At 47.8% G+C, this 16,370-nt stretch overlaps 1 long non-coding RNA gene across 2 annotated transcripts in view; it reads right to left on the reverse strand.

Moving 5' to 3' along the window:
- Window positions 1-1,158: 1,158 nt before the first annotated feature.
- The window catches only part of LOC143793169 (uncharacterized), a 272,931-nt gene continuing 257,719 nt past the window's right edge, over window positions 1,159-16,370 (reverse strand). For both annotated transcript variants that reach the window (XR_013220072.1, XR_013220069.1), the window contains exon 3: window positions 1,159-1,385. This is a non-coding gene — a long non-coding RNA (uncharacterized LOC143793169). The remainder of the gene's footprint in view (window positions 1,386-16,370) is intronic.

Below are 16,370 nucleotides of genomic sequence, written 5' to 3' on the forward strand. Positions count from 1 at the left end.
TAGATCACACCCACATAACCATGTGATAATAAGCCACACCCATCATAGCCATGTGATAATAAGCCATACCCATCATAACCATGTGATAATAAGCCATACCCATCATAACCATGTGATAAAAAGACATACCCACCATACCCATGTGATAAAAAAACATACCCACCATAACCATGTGCTAAAAAGCTGTGCCCACCATAACCTTGTGCTAATTAGCCATACCCACCATACCCATGTGATAAAAAGACATACCCACCATAACCATGTGATAAAAATACATACCCACAATAACCACGTGATAAAAAGACATACCCACCATAACCTTGTGCTAATAAGCCATACCCACCATACCCATGTGATAATAAGCCATACCCACGTGATAATAAGCCATACCCACCATAACCATGTGATATTAGGCCATACCCACCATAACAATGAGCTAGTAAGTCATCCCCTCTATATTTGTGAGCTACATTTTCACAAAAAACTATGATTTGATACTACATAAGTTCAAAAAATTGACTTTCTTTGTATTGTAGACGCCATATAAGACATGAACTTAGTTAGTAATCCATCCATGAGATTTATACTCCGTGTGACCTGAGACCCTCCATGACCTGCAAAAACCTGATCCATGAGCAGATCCTGTCTCAGCTATATGTGAGGTTGTTCTATCCAATAGTATCCATGGCCCATCATCTTCTATGTGTCTCCGTGACCTCATGTCATCTATGGGTCGTATCCAATAGCTGTCAGTTATCCATGTTCTTCTTTTATTAATTCTGATATTCCAAGATATTTACCATTCCTGACATTATATATACAAGGTATTCCATGAGCTTTACGAGGTGTCTTATGCTCCATCAACTTTATCTTTCCAGTGTCCGATCCTTTCCTTGGACCTCGTCCACTATGTTGCATAATCCACAAACCTCACCCGGTATGCCATTTTACCTACTATCATTTATTATCCATGAATCTCGCCGTGGACATTATCCCAATCATCGTCTCTCCATGAAGTTTCACCATTGTCCCATATTATCCATAAATATTACACAAGTCATTCATGAAGGTCACGAAATACAAAATTTGACCCAAGAACGTTTGATAATGTTGCATCCATGATTTCCAGTTATTTATCCTTAAAGAAGACAACCTGAACTTCCAGTTGAAGACCTTTGTACATATCAGTGATAATCTTGTTCTCCACTACGGTCCTCATATCTCCACATACCACCCATACTCCATGATCGTAGCGGTTATGTTATAGACCAGGGGTAGGGTCTTCACTTAGACGCTGGTAGGAGACAGACGGACATTTTCATTTCTTTTTTTGTCTTCTGTAGAACCACCCGAGAAGTCATGAGACATTTCTATGGGTTAACATCCTGCAAGACAACAAAACAATCGGATTAATGACTTGTCTCAGTTAAATCTTGAGGTCCAGCAAAAACATTTCTCTTGTACAAGCCGCCACCCACCGGAAAGTCTTGAACTAAACTCATAAACTTTGTTTTCTCTCTTTCAAAGATTGTGTCTAAGGTGAATTAAGCTCAATTTGCCAAAGGTTGCACCGAAAAACTGGAATTTTTATTAAAATGTTACATTTGTTACTATGTTCTTGAATGACAGCTCCATTTTGCTTCATGAAAACCTAAGAGAAGAGTCTAGATTGCAAGCGGAGTCATGAAAGTGGTCAGTCATATGGGTGGAAGCAGCAAGGAGTCTAGTGTTGAGCGATACCGTCCGATACTTGAAAGTATCGGTATCGGAAAGTATCGGCCGATACCGGCAAAGTATCGGATCCAATCCGATACCGATACCCGATACCAATACAAGTCAATGGGACTCAGGTATCGGACGGTATTCCTGATGGTTCCCAGGGTCTGAAGGAGAGGAAACTCTCCTTCAGGCCCTGGGAACCATATTAATGTGTAAAAGAAAGAATTAAAATAAAAAATATCGCTATACTCACCTGTCCGACGCAGCCGGGACCTCAGCGAGGGAACCGGCAGCGTTGTTTGTTTAAAATTCGCGCTTTTACTTGGTTACGTGAGGTCCCGGCTTGTGATTGGTCAGGGCGGCCATGTTGCCGGGACGCGGACCAATCACAGCAAGCCGTGACGAAATTACGTCACGGCTTGCTGTGATTGGTCCGCGTCCCGGCAACATGGCCGCCCTGACCAATCACAAGCCGTGACGTCACGGGAGGCTGGACACGCGCGCTTTTCAAAATACGCGCATGTCCAGCCTCCCGTGACGTCACGGCTTGTGATTGGTTAATGGCGGCCATGTTGCCGGGACGTCACTGGAGGCTGGACACGCGCGCTTTTCAAAATACGCGCATGTCCAGCCTCCCGTGACGTCACGGCGTGTGATTGGTTAATGGCGGCCATGTTGCCGGGACGCGGACCAATCACAGCAAGCCGTGACGTAATTTCGTCACGGCTTGCTGTGATTGGTCCGCGTCCCAGCAACATGGCCGCCCTGACCAATCACAAGCCGTGACGTCACGGGAGGCTGGACACGCGCGCTTTTCAAAATACGCGCATGTCCAGCCTCCCGTGACGTCACGGCTTGTGATTGGTTAATGGCGGCCATGTTGCCGGGACGTCACTGGAGGCTGGACACGCGCGCTTTTCAAAATACGCGCATGTCCAGCCTCCCGTGACGTCACGGCTTGTGATTGGTTAATGGCGGCCATGTTGCCGGGACGCGGACCAATCACAGCAAGCCGTGACGTAATTTCGTCACGGCTTGCTGTGATTGGTCCGCGTCCCGGCAACATGGCCGCCCTGACCAATCACAAGCCGGGACTTCACGTAACCAAGTAAAAGCGCGAAATTTAAACAAACAACGCTGCCGGTTCCCTCGCTGAGGTCCCGGCTGCGTCGGACAGGTGAGTATAGCGATATTTTTTATTTTAATTCTCTTTTTTACACATTATTACATTAATGTTGTTGCGATACCCGATACCCGATACCACAAAAGTATCGGATCTCGGTATCGGAAATTCCGATACAGCAAGTATCGGCCGATACCCGATACTTGCAGTATCGGAATGCTCAACACTAGCAAGGACATTATAGAACACAAAGTGTGGATGAGAGGATCCTCATGGTTTTGCAAAGCTGTATCCACTGAAGATCACCTCATTATTGGCGGACCATTAAACATCGGTGAATGTTGACCAAACTAGACAAACAAGAAAAGTAAAAGAATTAGATTATCGTACATGACCCCTTTAATCATTAAAAGGTCAAGTAATCAAATGCATTCTGTACGGCTGATAACTAGAGATGAGCAAATCTCTTCAAGCTTAATCAAATTTACATAGAAATTCAAAGTCTTCAGAATCCAATTTTTTTGTGGGATTCCATTTGTATGAATCCAAAAAGATGAGTTGGCCACCATCTTGCTGTAATCAAAAGTTCTAGGGGGGTAAAAAAACCTAAAAATTATACTTTACCATTGCTCATCTGTCTTCTTCAGACCTTGGCATCTTTTGGTGCACGGTCTCAGTAGACTCTCCAAAGGCCAAAACATTCTAATGTATACAAAGGAGACGCCAAAGATGCCGGGCTCCACAAGATGCTAGTCTGAAAAGATGCTGAAGAAGACCCAGTGATTTCCGCACCGGTGATGGACTGATATAGATGCCTGGATCAGAGTGGGGCCATGTAGCGGGACAATTGAGGTTTTTATCTTTTTTTTTTGTAACCTATGTATATTATGCTCACACCTCACAACATAATAATGTACATTTGATTTGCATCGAATAAATGTAATTTTCCGGTCTAAATTTTAATGAAATTTCTGAATGTCACGGGTTTACCGCGACAGAGAGGGGCCAAAAAACGGCAGTGTCTAATTTCACATACTCCTGGTCTGAAGCACTTCTTCATATTAAACGGCGCAGGTTTCTGTCACTAGTGCAGGGGTTAAACTGTTCATCTTGGAGTTTCTGAAGCTCCTGCTTGGATGATCTCAGCTGTTCAGTATTGGCCACCCCTCTCTCTCCTCTGGATATTTGGATTGCCAGTGTTAAGCCTTGTGCTGCATAGTGTGGCGTGGAGGAGTAGATTGTTGGTAGAGGCATTTGGAGAATTGATCTGTGACTATTGCTTGGTGTTCAGCTGTGTGCAAAATCCTCATCCTCTCCTACTTTGTTTTCCTTCCCTTTCTCCCCTGTATTCCTAACAGTTGTCTGTGAATGCATATTTGTATGATTGGTATTTTCCTTTATCTCTGTAAGTCCTACCTTGTTAGTCTGGTTTGTGTATATACATACACTATTACTCCCATTTCCCTGGGTGAAGAGAGGAACAGATATAGGGCTGATTCAAGAGTTCAGCAAGGTACGTAGCCCCAGCGTCTTCACCATCAGAAGTAATCCAGGGGGCAGGGATACCTAGGACACTCCTAACCTTAGGGACAGGGAAAGAGACTCTGGCCCTAGGTATTCTGACAACAGAGTTGTGACACAGAATTTGAGTTTTCAGCATATTCACTTATCACCAGTAATGGCTAAGGCTGGATTGTCTATCATACACAGTTAACTTGAACATGTCAGTGACTCCATTGGATAGGGCACCTGGTTCTCAAAGTTGGAGTATAGTTTTTTTGTAGGCAGCTGGATCAATTCCCTACTCTAAACCTGCAATACAGCTCCTTATGGAAGAATCCTTAGTTTCCTTCTACTTCACTGTCTCTTGTGTAAGTTTGGGGAATCTCTGGATTATTATTATTATTTATTTATATAGCACCATTGATTCCATGATGCTGTACATGAGAAGGGGTTACATACAAATTACAGTAAACAGACTAACAATAACACATTGATACAGAAGGGGAGGACAATGCCCTTGCGGGCTTACATTCTACAGGATGGTGGGAAAGGAGACAGTAGGTTGAGGGTTGCAGCAGCTCCGGTGTTGGTGAGGCGGTAGCTCCGGTAGTGGTGAGGAGGCAGCAGGGTCAGAGCAGGCTGTAGGCTTTCCTGAAGAGATGGGTTTTCAGGTTTCGACTGAAGGTTTCGAATGTGGTTGATAGTCGGACGTGTTGGGGCAAAGAATTCCAGAGGATGGGGGATATTCGGGAGAAGTCTTGCAGGCGGTTGGGCGAGGAGCGAATAAGTCTGGAGGAGAGAAGGAGGTCTTGGGAGGACCAAAGATTACATGAGGGAAGATATCGGGAGATTAGTTCAGAGACGTGTGGAGGAGACAAGTTATGGATGGCTTTGTAGGTCAGTATTAGTAATTTCAACCGGATATGCTGAGGGAATGGGAGCCAGTGTAGAGATTTGCAGAGGACAGAAGCGGAGGAGTAGCAAGAAGAGAGATGAATTAGTTGGGCAGCAGAGTTAAGGATGGACTGTAGAGGTGCGAGTGTAACACCCCAGGTAACCAGTTGTTACAGTGATGTTGCTTTCCCTTCGGGGAGGGTAATATCATGCTCAGAGGCAATGGAGTTCTCTTCACCAGGTAAGGCACCTACATGCAACATATTCCGAATCCAGACCAGGAGGGGGAGCTCAGGACCTGGATTCAGGGGAGCTTCCCTCAAATATGGATATATGTCCTGGTCTCGAGGAGGAGTTAGCCAGTCTAGGAGAGACACTGAAGGAGAAGGAAGTCTGAGAGAGCAGACAGAGAGGCCTGGCAGCCACGAGGGAGCTGCAGCCTCCAAAAGGACAGATAACCCGAGGGGTTGTATGTGGTGGAGCTTCAGAGGAAAGGAGCTAAGGAGAGGAACAGGGCTTAGAGGGGAACTGTGACCGGGCACCCTCAGAGCCGAAGCGCAGTACCGGGTACCGGGAGCCTGAGGCCATAGTGGAACTGTAGGACACTTGGCAGAACCGGAGGGCTGAGAACTTTATGGGATTGGCCAAAACCACACCTGAGACGTAGCAGCACCTGAGGAGCCCGGGGCATGATAGAGTCCCTGTAAAAAGGTTCAAGCTGCCCGTCATGCAGGTACCTATCTCAGGACATGGGAAATAAAGGACTGCAGAAAGCTTCAGGCAGCAGGGACTTACATATACAGCAGGTGCTAGTTGGAAAGGCTCACGGACCTCAACTGGAAAAAGAGAATCTTCCATTGCCTCCGAGCCGGCAGGACCATACCATCACCCATGCCTGGAACACTGGACTGTGGCCTGCTAACTACAGTAAACCAGGTAAAGACTTTCAACTTGTGTCCTTTACTCATTTTACCGGCCTACACCATCATCGTCATACACTTCAGAACCTCTGGGGACCTCGCTTCACCTGTGGGAAGCGTTACCATCATTGCTGCGACAACATCCCCCAGAGGACCCCTTTAACGCAGCGTTGGTCCCGCTACTGACTGAACACCACAGGTGGCGACACAACAGACTCATTTACAATATCCCTTAAAAGACCGTTCCCCTTTTATTGGATGCCCAAGGCCACGGACCGGGTCGCAGCTGTGAAGTCCGAGTAAGATGGACAGAGAGTGGACCCTCTGGGTCACGGTACTGACGCACCCAGGGGCGAGCGAACCCGGGGAGCAACCCCTATACAGGGATTGTTGGGAGCAGGCCAGAGGGGGTCAAGTACCGCAACAGCTGATGCCAAGAGGGGCGGCTCTTAGGAAAGGCAGGGCGGCAGAAGACAAACGGAAAAGAGGGAAAAGGAAGCGGAGAACAGGAGGCAGGGCAAGACAATGGAAGGAGACAAAGGGTAAATAAGGGAATAAGCCTGCGAGGGCAGACCAGACAGGTACGGCAAGGAAACCGAACCAGAAGGGACCTGTACAGAGCACAAAGTGCACAATAATAATCAGGCGCCTCCATTATGGAGGAGACGCCTGATATAGCCAAAGGAAGCACCGGATTGGAGGACACGGGGGCGAGGAAGACGCGGAAGGGGTTAAGAGGAAGAAGGAGCGCGCGCCCGCGTCCTAAGGCGCATGTGCGGGGCAGGCACAGGACGGAGGAAGGAGGAAGCGCGGACACCACGCCAGAATCCCCGGGCAGCAGGAGGAGGAACCGGAGAACCGGCGCGGCGCAGAGAGTGGCGATTACAGCGAGAGGAGCCGGCAGGAGCAGGGACCGCAGAGACAGGGAAGGCGGGTATGACAGCAGCCACTGTGACATCCCTTTAAGAGCGACCGGACCCAGTACCGAGTACCCCGCTGCCCTGGTAGGGCGCTCCAAAATTTTGGCGTCTCACAAACAGGATGGATCGACCCATTGGAATGGGTCCTGTGCACTGTGGATTATAATGAACTAAGTGAAATTGATTTGTGTAATGGCCGCCATTGCTGCGCAACGAGGTGGATAAAGGAGGAAGAAGATGTGTTGCTATGGGTGGAGTAAGCTGGATCCACCCCCTCCAGAGACTATAATGCTTAGAAGAGATGTCCGTCACCAGGACGGGTCCGCCCTCAGAGATGGCTGGCGGGAAAGTGCGGGAGGCACTGTAGAGAAAGTCTTGGAAGTAAGATGGAGAAAGACGCGGGAAAGCATGGCAGCAACATGGCTGCATGCTACCTGGTACAGGCTTTGGTGGACAACGGAGAAGAGCCGCCAGAACCAGCAACTACCTCTAAAGATGTCCCCGGTCCATAGCGGCATGAAACCTCAGACCTGAAGCCTACCATGAACCCGGAGCTCCTCGCCGCAGAGATGAAGGAGCTAGCCCAGCAACTTGTAAAGACCCAGATGACAGCAGTGGCCGCCTGGAAAGAATCCCTGGTCCGGAGAATGACAATACTCACCAGCCGCGCTCCCAGCCCCGGCAGAACCTGCACCATCGACCTCGGTGGAGCTGGAAAGCAACACACTGCTGGAAAAGGTGACACCACTGACAGAGAACCTGGACCTTGCGACTGTTACCCCGACGGAGCCAGAAAGTGAGACGCCGAAAACCGAGATGACAACACCGCAGCCAGACATCCAGACCCCAGCGGAGACGGAACAAAACACCGGCACCGGCGACACAGGTATGCTAACTGCCCCAGTAGCTGAAGACACCTTAGTGGGACCACTAGCACCCCCGACAACTATATCACCGAGCCATATAGTAACAGTCATAGTAACCTGGGACCATATGACTGATATGACTGACAAATGTAACGCACTTACTGAGCCAATGACACCTGTATCATCGCCCCTGAAGGCATGCAGGCCTAAAGAGACTGTTCATTGGAGATACCCACAGACGGACCTTATGGGGTTCCCTATAGAAGCTCAATCGGCAGCAAACAGAGTTAAAACCTCTGAATCAGAAAATTACTGCAGACAGCAGATTTTAAAACTGGCAACAGAAGAACAACAGCGTAGAGCTAAATGGGAGATTATGGAGGAAAAGAACCTGCTGGCTAAAGCCCAGTCCCGCATAGCTAAACCCACAGCCAGTGGACCTATCAGAACAGGAACTGTTGTCACCTTCAATTTGGATAAAGGATGGGGTTTCATCAAGGAACAAATAGGACACAGGGAACTATTCGTCAACCGCAGGGATATGGAATAACACCTATTAAGAGGACACCCTGACCGTGACTTATACCCTAGTAACAAATGGACTTATACCCGGCACCATGGAGAAAGGAGATATTATGCCCTACATGTTAAAAGGTGCCAACCCCACATACCTATAACCGTGTAGCCACTGCGAGTGGACAGCAAACCAGGGCTACACAGACCTCTTATGGACATTTTTCTAAGGAGTCACCTGCTGACCCCTGTGTTAACGAACTTCCCCAGTCAGGAAGCTGTACACGCCAGGACCTGTCCTGGAAGAAACAGAATTAAAGAGACATTCACCTGCGTGAAACTGATGCTGTGAATATGTTGTATTTATGTTTTTCTTTGCAGTTTGTATGGACAGTTGTTACAATATCCCTTAAAAGAACATTCCCCTTTTATTGGACGCCTAGGGCCACGGACCGGGTCGCAGCCACCGTGACATCTCCTTTAAGAGTGACCGGACCTGGTACCGAGTACCCCGCTGCCCTGGTAGGGCGCTCCTTGAGAGTTTTAGAAGGGAGGCCACAGAAAAGGATGTTGCAGTAGTCGAGGCGGGAGATGATTAGGGCACGCAAAGCATTTTAGTAGATTGAGGAAAGGACAGATTCTGGAGATATTTTTGAGCTGGAGGCGACAGGAGGTGGAAAGTGCTTGGATGTGCGGTTTGAAGGACAGGGCAGAGTCAAGGGTTACTCCGAGGCAGTGGACTTCTGGTATGGGGGAAAGCGTGATGTCATTAATTCTTTAATTATGATAGATAGATCAGGTAATGAAGATCTGTGAGATGGAGGAAAGATGAGTTCGGATTTGTCCACATTCAGTTTGATTACCCACCCTTCACCTGCAGGATCGGAATCTTATCGGAGAGCATTGAGTGCCTACAGAATCCCGTCATGTGCCTCCGGTACTGGTAACAATCATGAGGGTCAACGAAGGGTTAATTGATTACACAGAGGAGAAGAAGTGGGGCACCCAGGGCGCACTGTGACCCGATCATACCCTCGAAGCTCTCGCTAAGCCGCTCAGTCATAGCTAATGTTACACGACACAAAGAGCCCCGTGTGATCATAGAGGCACCAACCGCAGAGACAATTAAGGCTCCTTGTTCTAATAGTGTCAAAATGCAGAAGAGAGAGTGTGAAATGTACATTGAATAAATGATGATCATGTTCACATCTCCGGCTTAGTGTCGCCAGGGTATCACAAGGTGAAAATGCATCAGATCCGGAAAGGAAAAAATGATGTGAACCTTGGAATGGCGGGGCGGTCTGTACGCAGGGTGAATCAAATGTCACAACATGGACCATTTTTATTTACCTAGGGTCCTTGCCACAGCCACTCCATCTCCCACCAATTCCTTCCCTGTTGACCAATTCTTTCAGGTCTGCTCTGGTTTACAGTAATGCTGAAGAGCCACCGGCTGTAGAACAGAGAACAAAGACTTATATTTCCTACAACTTACACATCTGCTGGAGAACATTACTGGGTTCGTGCCCCTCTCGCCCTCTCCCTATGCAGGAAGTTCATCAGGTCATGGTGCACAAGCGACCATCTCGGGAGGGCATAATTTACATGAATTCTCACTATCTACTTTGCATGATCAACTCGGTTTCAATCGCTGTCCGTCAAGCAGATGTGTGCCAGCAGTGACCTCATTACAATGCCCCCGGCGACCGAGCCCCTGTCTGTGTCTGCATGATGTTAATGATGCATCCAAATATTACAGGGGAATGAGAACATTAGCTCCTAACCCTTTCCTGACCGGGTAAGAGAATGATCTGTAATAGATCCCATTGTTGTATCTAAGATATATTGAGATGACGAGCTGGATATTCCTACAATGTCACTCTGGCACTTATCTCGAGGACAAGGACCCATCTAGCCCGCTTGGTTATTTTAGAAAAAGTCAATGGAGGAAGCCATCTCTCCATGGACAGCGATGCCTTATGGAACCTGAGAACCTAACTCTCGAGATTGGTGGTTGTCCTAGCATCCATGTAGTTATATAAAAAAATCTTCAGATGAGACAACACCAATAAATGGGCCAACCACTGTCAGAACCAACCTGCTGGCACATAATTGAGAAGAATAATTAACTGAGTATTGTTAGTTTTGCCATAAAATCTCCCCAACTTCCAAGATGTTTTTGAGCCCAAGAAACTGTGATCCAGAAATCACAATCTGTTACTCAATTTTTTCCATTGCAAATTAGCCCTACGCCAGAAAGAAGGTTAGATTCTCTGGTTTGTTTGTTTGATAGTTAAGTGTCAAGACATTTAAATGGGTCGGGTGTTGGCAAGCTGCCCATAAGTGGTAGAAAAGAGACAGCTTTTTTTATTATGAAGAGTTATATTGCAAATTTTTCCCCAAAGCTTTGTCAGTCTGATCTCCAGAAGGAGATCCAGTAACCCCTAAGATCTGTAGAGCTGCAGGTCTTATCAGGGTAAACCAGAAATTATGAGGTTACTGGGGGTACAAAGAAGCAAACACAGGTTTACCGCGACAGAGAGGAGCCAGAAGACGCAGGTTCTGATTTCTCCTATTTCTGCACTGATTAGAAGCACTTTGCCTTCTTATTAAAATGTGCAGGTTTTTTTTTAGCAGTGCAGGGGTTAATCGGCTCAGTTAAGAGCTCTTGGAGCTTTCCTGCATTAAGGTTCTCAGCTGTGCACTGTTAGCCACTCCTACCCCCTATAAAATCTTGGTCCTGTCAAGCACTCATTTTCAGAGCTAGCGTATGCTGCATGGTTATGGAGATGACAGTTTGTGGTTGTTGTTGAAAAAGGTGTTTGGTGGATTTATCTGAGACTGTTGCTAGGTTTTGGGTGTGTGCTAATTCCCCTCCTCCTATTTTAGCTTTTCCCCATTCTCCACTCTCCGGTGTTTACCTATGTTGTTTGTGTGACTATATTTGTATGATTGTTTTTTTTCGTTATCCCTGTTCACATTACGGTATACTACTACTCCCTTCTTCTCAGGGTGAGGGAAGGGTACAGACTGAGAGAGGATTCAGGAGCTAAGGCAAGGTACGTGGCCCCATCGTCTTCACCATCAGAAGTAATCCGAGGAACAGGGTGAGCTAGGGTGCCTCTAGAGTTAGGGACAGGGATGGAGCCCCTAGTCCTGGGACCCCCGACAACACAGTCGTGACAAGGTTACTTGGGATAATGGCACAGTACAATGTTTCTATGATGATCCTTGGGTTATTGGAATTAGATGGGTTACTTGCTAAAGAATTCCCTAATTATAAGCCAAGCCAATATCTACACTCCTCGAAATTGAAAACTCATGAAATCCTGAAAAATCACAGGAAGTTCGATATCTGCAAATTGTGAAAACATGGAAACATTTTCGAAACATCTTCATGTAGGCTCTTAGCCTAGTGCAGAAATCCCAGCAGCTCCGGCCCTGGCTGCTGTCACTGATGTTATTAATGGTCATCTGAAGAAGGTTCTGCTGCTGAATGTAGAAATCATCTGGATCCACTGTCGGCAGCTAATGTGTAATCACTGACCAATGACATCCCCGATGTGCCCAATGGAGACAAGTCCAGAGATGCTGCAGCCATGGGAGCCAGTGTCAGACATTTTGTTTGGAGAGCATGTCAGGTTCTGTATATGAAAGACATACGGAAAGCACTGTACATAGGGGGCATATTGCAGGTACTGTACAGAGGTATGCGCTAGCTAATGTACATGGAGAGCATATTGCAGGCACTGTACATGGAGGCATGTGGCAAGCACTATAAAGAGAGCATGTGTCAGGCATTGTAAATGGACAGCATGTGTCAGGTACTGTATATGAAGAGTATATGGCGGCACGGTTGTAATGGCACTGTTATAGGATATCCCGGGGCTAGAGACTCCTTCCCAATTTCTAAAGCTGGGGCACCCTAGCTATCTCTGCTCTCCAGATTACTTCTGATGGTGAAGATGCCTAGGCCACGTGCATTGCTGAACTCTTAAATCAGCCCTTATCTGTCCCCTCCCCCACCCATAAAAGTGGGGAGTTGCAGTGCATAAGAATACACAAACTAGACTAATAGTGCCGGATATTGAGGTGAGAGACTCGTGCAAGAGGCATTACACACGCAAGTGTGTTCACGGCCTAAAACTTGCAATCCCTGATTTCCAAAGGCAAGTATATACAGCAGGGAGAGTGGTCAACACTGAACAGCTGAGATCATAAAATCAGGAAAGCTCCAGGAGCTTTCAACTGAACAGATTAACCCCTGCACCACTAGCAGAAACATGCACTATTAAATATGATGGTGAAGTGCTTCTAATCAGTGCAGGAGTAGGAGAAATTAGACACCATAGTTTTCTGGCTCCTTTCTGTCTTGGTAAACCCATGACAACAGGATGTTAACTCATTGCAGGCACTCTATATGAAGGGCATTTGGCAACAGTGTATATGGAGGCATGTGACAGGCACTATAAAAGGAGGGTATGTGGCAGCACTGTACATGTAGGTGCGTAGCAGGCACTATATATGGGGGATATGTGGCAAGCACTTTAAATGAAGGTTATGTGACAGCACTGTATATGGAGGTATGTGGCAGCACTGTACACGGAGGCATGTGCCAGGCACTATATATGGAGAGCATGTGCCAGCACTGCATATGGAGAGCATGTAGCCGCACTGAATGTGGATGGCATATTGCAGACAATCCGAGGCCGCTGCAGACAATCTAGACCCACATTAGAACCATGAAATATTGTAATAGACCTCATAGTGGAATCCATTAGCGGAATCGCCAGTTTTTCTGGGTCATATGCTCTTTTGGACATATATACTGTATATTGCCTGGAGCTGAAGGAACGGCATCATAAAAGCTTCTGTACCCCATCCAGCTACAGCTCATGGGGTCACTACCACAGACCGCGTGTAAAATAGCGAAATGTCTTCCACAAGACTGAAGATGTGACCATTATCATTATTTCCTACTTTATTGATTTCCCATGAAGAACATGGCGGCAGCGCCATGACGGAAAGACTCAGTGCGGACCCTCGTGTTATATTGTAGAGTGACAGTCACCATCTAGTGGACACTGCTGGTACTACAGGGAATGTCTACTGGTCACGGTCCATGACTAGGTCAAGAGCTAAAACAAGCAGGCAGAAGCCTCCTGACCACCTGTTCTGCAGCTGATGTAACTCCACTGACTTCATGTTTTGTCCACCGCTCCATTAAAGGGACCCCCCTCATTTGCTTTAGGATTAACAGTTATTTTCACAAACAGGTACAATGCTAGTGTCATTTCTATAGGGGTATCGCCTCCTACACTGGCATACCACTAATAGCGGCAGACCACGCAGCCACTATGGGACTTTCAACTGTATCGGCATCCTAAAAGCAGTGATGAGAGGGCCGTCCGCTCCCTCCTCCATCATTAGCTCTCTGTGTCTGAGCACTGATGAAGTCACTAATCTGCATGCTCTGCCGTGTATTGGTATCAGATTCCCATCCGACATCTCGAGAATCCGGTGAGGGTGTTATTGGGTAAAGGAAAAGCCCTATCTGAAAACAGTCAGGTCACTTCTAAGCCAGTTGAGCTCCAGATTGGAGCATTGAATACGGAGAAGATCGCAGTCCATGTGCTGTCTGGTTTATTTCATCCATTTCCCTTAGGTCTGCCGGGGCAGAGAACTCAAGCGCCCATTCTAGTCCGGAGTACCATTGATATGCTTCCTTGGGGACAATGTCACAAGTGCTGTCTGGTTCCTGCACATCCAGTTTGCCCACCAGCGTCACCCTTTCCTTTCCCAGGTCTGCTAGTTGCCGACTTGCTGTGTGCTGACGCCTCCGAAAGGAGGGAAGCAAAGAAGATATCTCCACACAGTCCCGAAAATTGTTCCAATAATCAGCTCCCGGGAACCACCCCGCCTCGAGGACGTATCTTCTTGGACACCAGGTTGAAGTGGGTCCTAGAGAAGGTATCTTCAATTTTCTGGTGGTCAGATTATGAGAACATCAAGGCATCTTCCAAGTCTCTACTATCCACCGTACAGGAGGAAGAACTCCAGTTTGTCTTTGCATCTTCCAAGTTAGTAGCTAGTTTTGCTGGGCAGTTTTTTGCCGGGCAGAGAGAGACTTCGCCATTTATGGTTCCTAGTACTATGCCCACACCGTCCCGCTCTGAAGATGTTTTGGTGGAGAGAGGCGATCTATTCATGAAGGAAGTGAAAGAAGTAACCTTTCTTCCTTTGGACTGGAGAGAACGTGGTCCTGAAGAGAAGTCGTGAGAGTCCAAGAAGAAGACTCTGGATCCTCTTTTCTGCAGACTCTCGCGAGCTTGAAGAAGAGGGGGCATAAGAGGGGGGGTATTGTAACACACATACCGGTGCCCCTGCATGGTTCCCCATCCACGTCCATGCAGGGATGCCAACACACTCACCACCTTGGTCACCTCCCAACACTCAGCACCCCCTCATTCCCTGCTTCCTGCTCTGAGTTTTCCCAATGGTGCACCTAGTGCGCGAGTGTGCTCCCCAGCTCTTGAAGGGGCAGCGAGCACACTTGCAAAAGTTCCCCGGCCAATGGCTGGGAGGCATCTTGTATAAAAGGCATTCTCCCCGATAGGGAGGTGCTTGTGCAATTTGGTCCCATTAGTGTTTTCTGTGCAGCTAGTAACCTGCCAGGTGTCAGTCCTGAACCTCAGGCCCTTTTGTGGCCTGGGCCCGAACCTGAACCTTTGGTTCTTGTGTGGCTAGGGCCTAGACCTGAACCTCTGGCCCTTGTGTAGCCAGGGACCAAACCTGAACCTCTGGTTCTTGTGTGGCCAGGGCCTAGCCCTGAACCTAGCCCTGAACCTCAGAGGTCCTTGTGTGGCCAGGCCCAGACCTGAACCTCTGGTTCTTGTGTGGCCAGGGCCTAGACCTGAACCTCTGGTCCTTGTGTGGCCAGGGCCCGAACCTGAACCCCTGGTTCTTGTGTGGCCAGGGCCTGAAACTCTGGTCCTTGTGCGGATAGGGCCTGAATCCTGAAACTGCACCTGTGGTACCGAAATTCTTAAGCCAAACCAGCAGTACCTGAACCCTGAAGCTGCAATGGCGTACCTGAAACAGTGAAGCAGCACCGGTGGTATCCGAACCTGAACTGTTCCATGATCCCAATCAAGCCCTGTCTCTGTGTCAGTATCCATTCTGTGTGTGGATCCAGAATCTATGCAGTTTGAACAGAGTTATAAACCCGTCTTGCCAAGTACTCCAAGCCCAGTCCGTGTCAGCGTACATAACTCCTGGGGCCAGCAGCTGCAGTACCGGGGACTGGCTAGGAGTGGTACCTGTCGGCAGGGCCGGACTGGCCATCTCGCAATTCTGGCAAATGCCAGAAGGGCCTGTCTGGTCGTGGGCCGCCTTGTCTGCTACGTTGTTAACAGAATTGGTGTTCTGAAGACACCCATCCTATTAAGAGTTGTGATGGAGTACAAAGTCGCTGACTCCGTCACTTACCTCAGCAGGCCACGGGTATCATGAGAAACATTGGTCTCGTAGTAAATCTTGCTTTCCTCCATTCAGGGTAATAGTACTAATATATCCCCATCTGGTGCTTGGGGATGAGGACAACATGGGCCTGGGAGATTTCAAATGCCAGGGCTGAATTTCGGCCACAGTCCGTACCTGCCTGTCGGCTACCTACAGCTCAAGTTAGACTTCCCCATCAGGAGCTCCAGTGAACACCTGTGATATCTCGGTACCCATTCTACTGCTGCTGAATTAAGCAGTTGTCGTGTGGCAGTAGATTTGTTCCAGTGTGTCAGGATTAGTCTGGGCGCTGTCAGTTAGAAAATGTAATACATTGCATCATATACCGACCATTCATATATGTGCTTAACTTTGAAAGTTAAGTGATTATTCTTCTCACAACAAGCTACTA

This window comes from Ranitomeya variabilis, chromosome 1, assembly GCF_051348905.1.
Source record: "Ranitomeya variabilis isolate aRanVar5 chromosome 1, aRanVar5.hap1, whole genome shotgun sequence".
Classification (NCBI taxonomy): Eukaryota; Metazoa; Chordata; class Amphibia; order Anura; family Dendrobatidae; genus Ranitomeya; species Ranitomeya variabilis.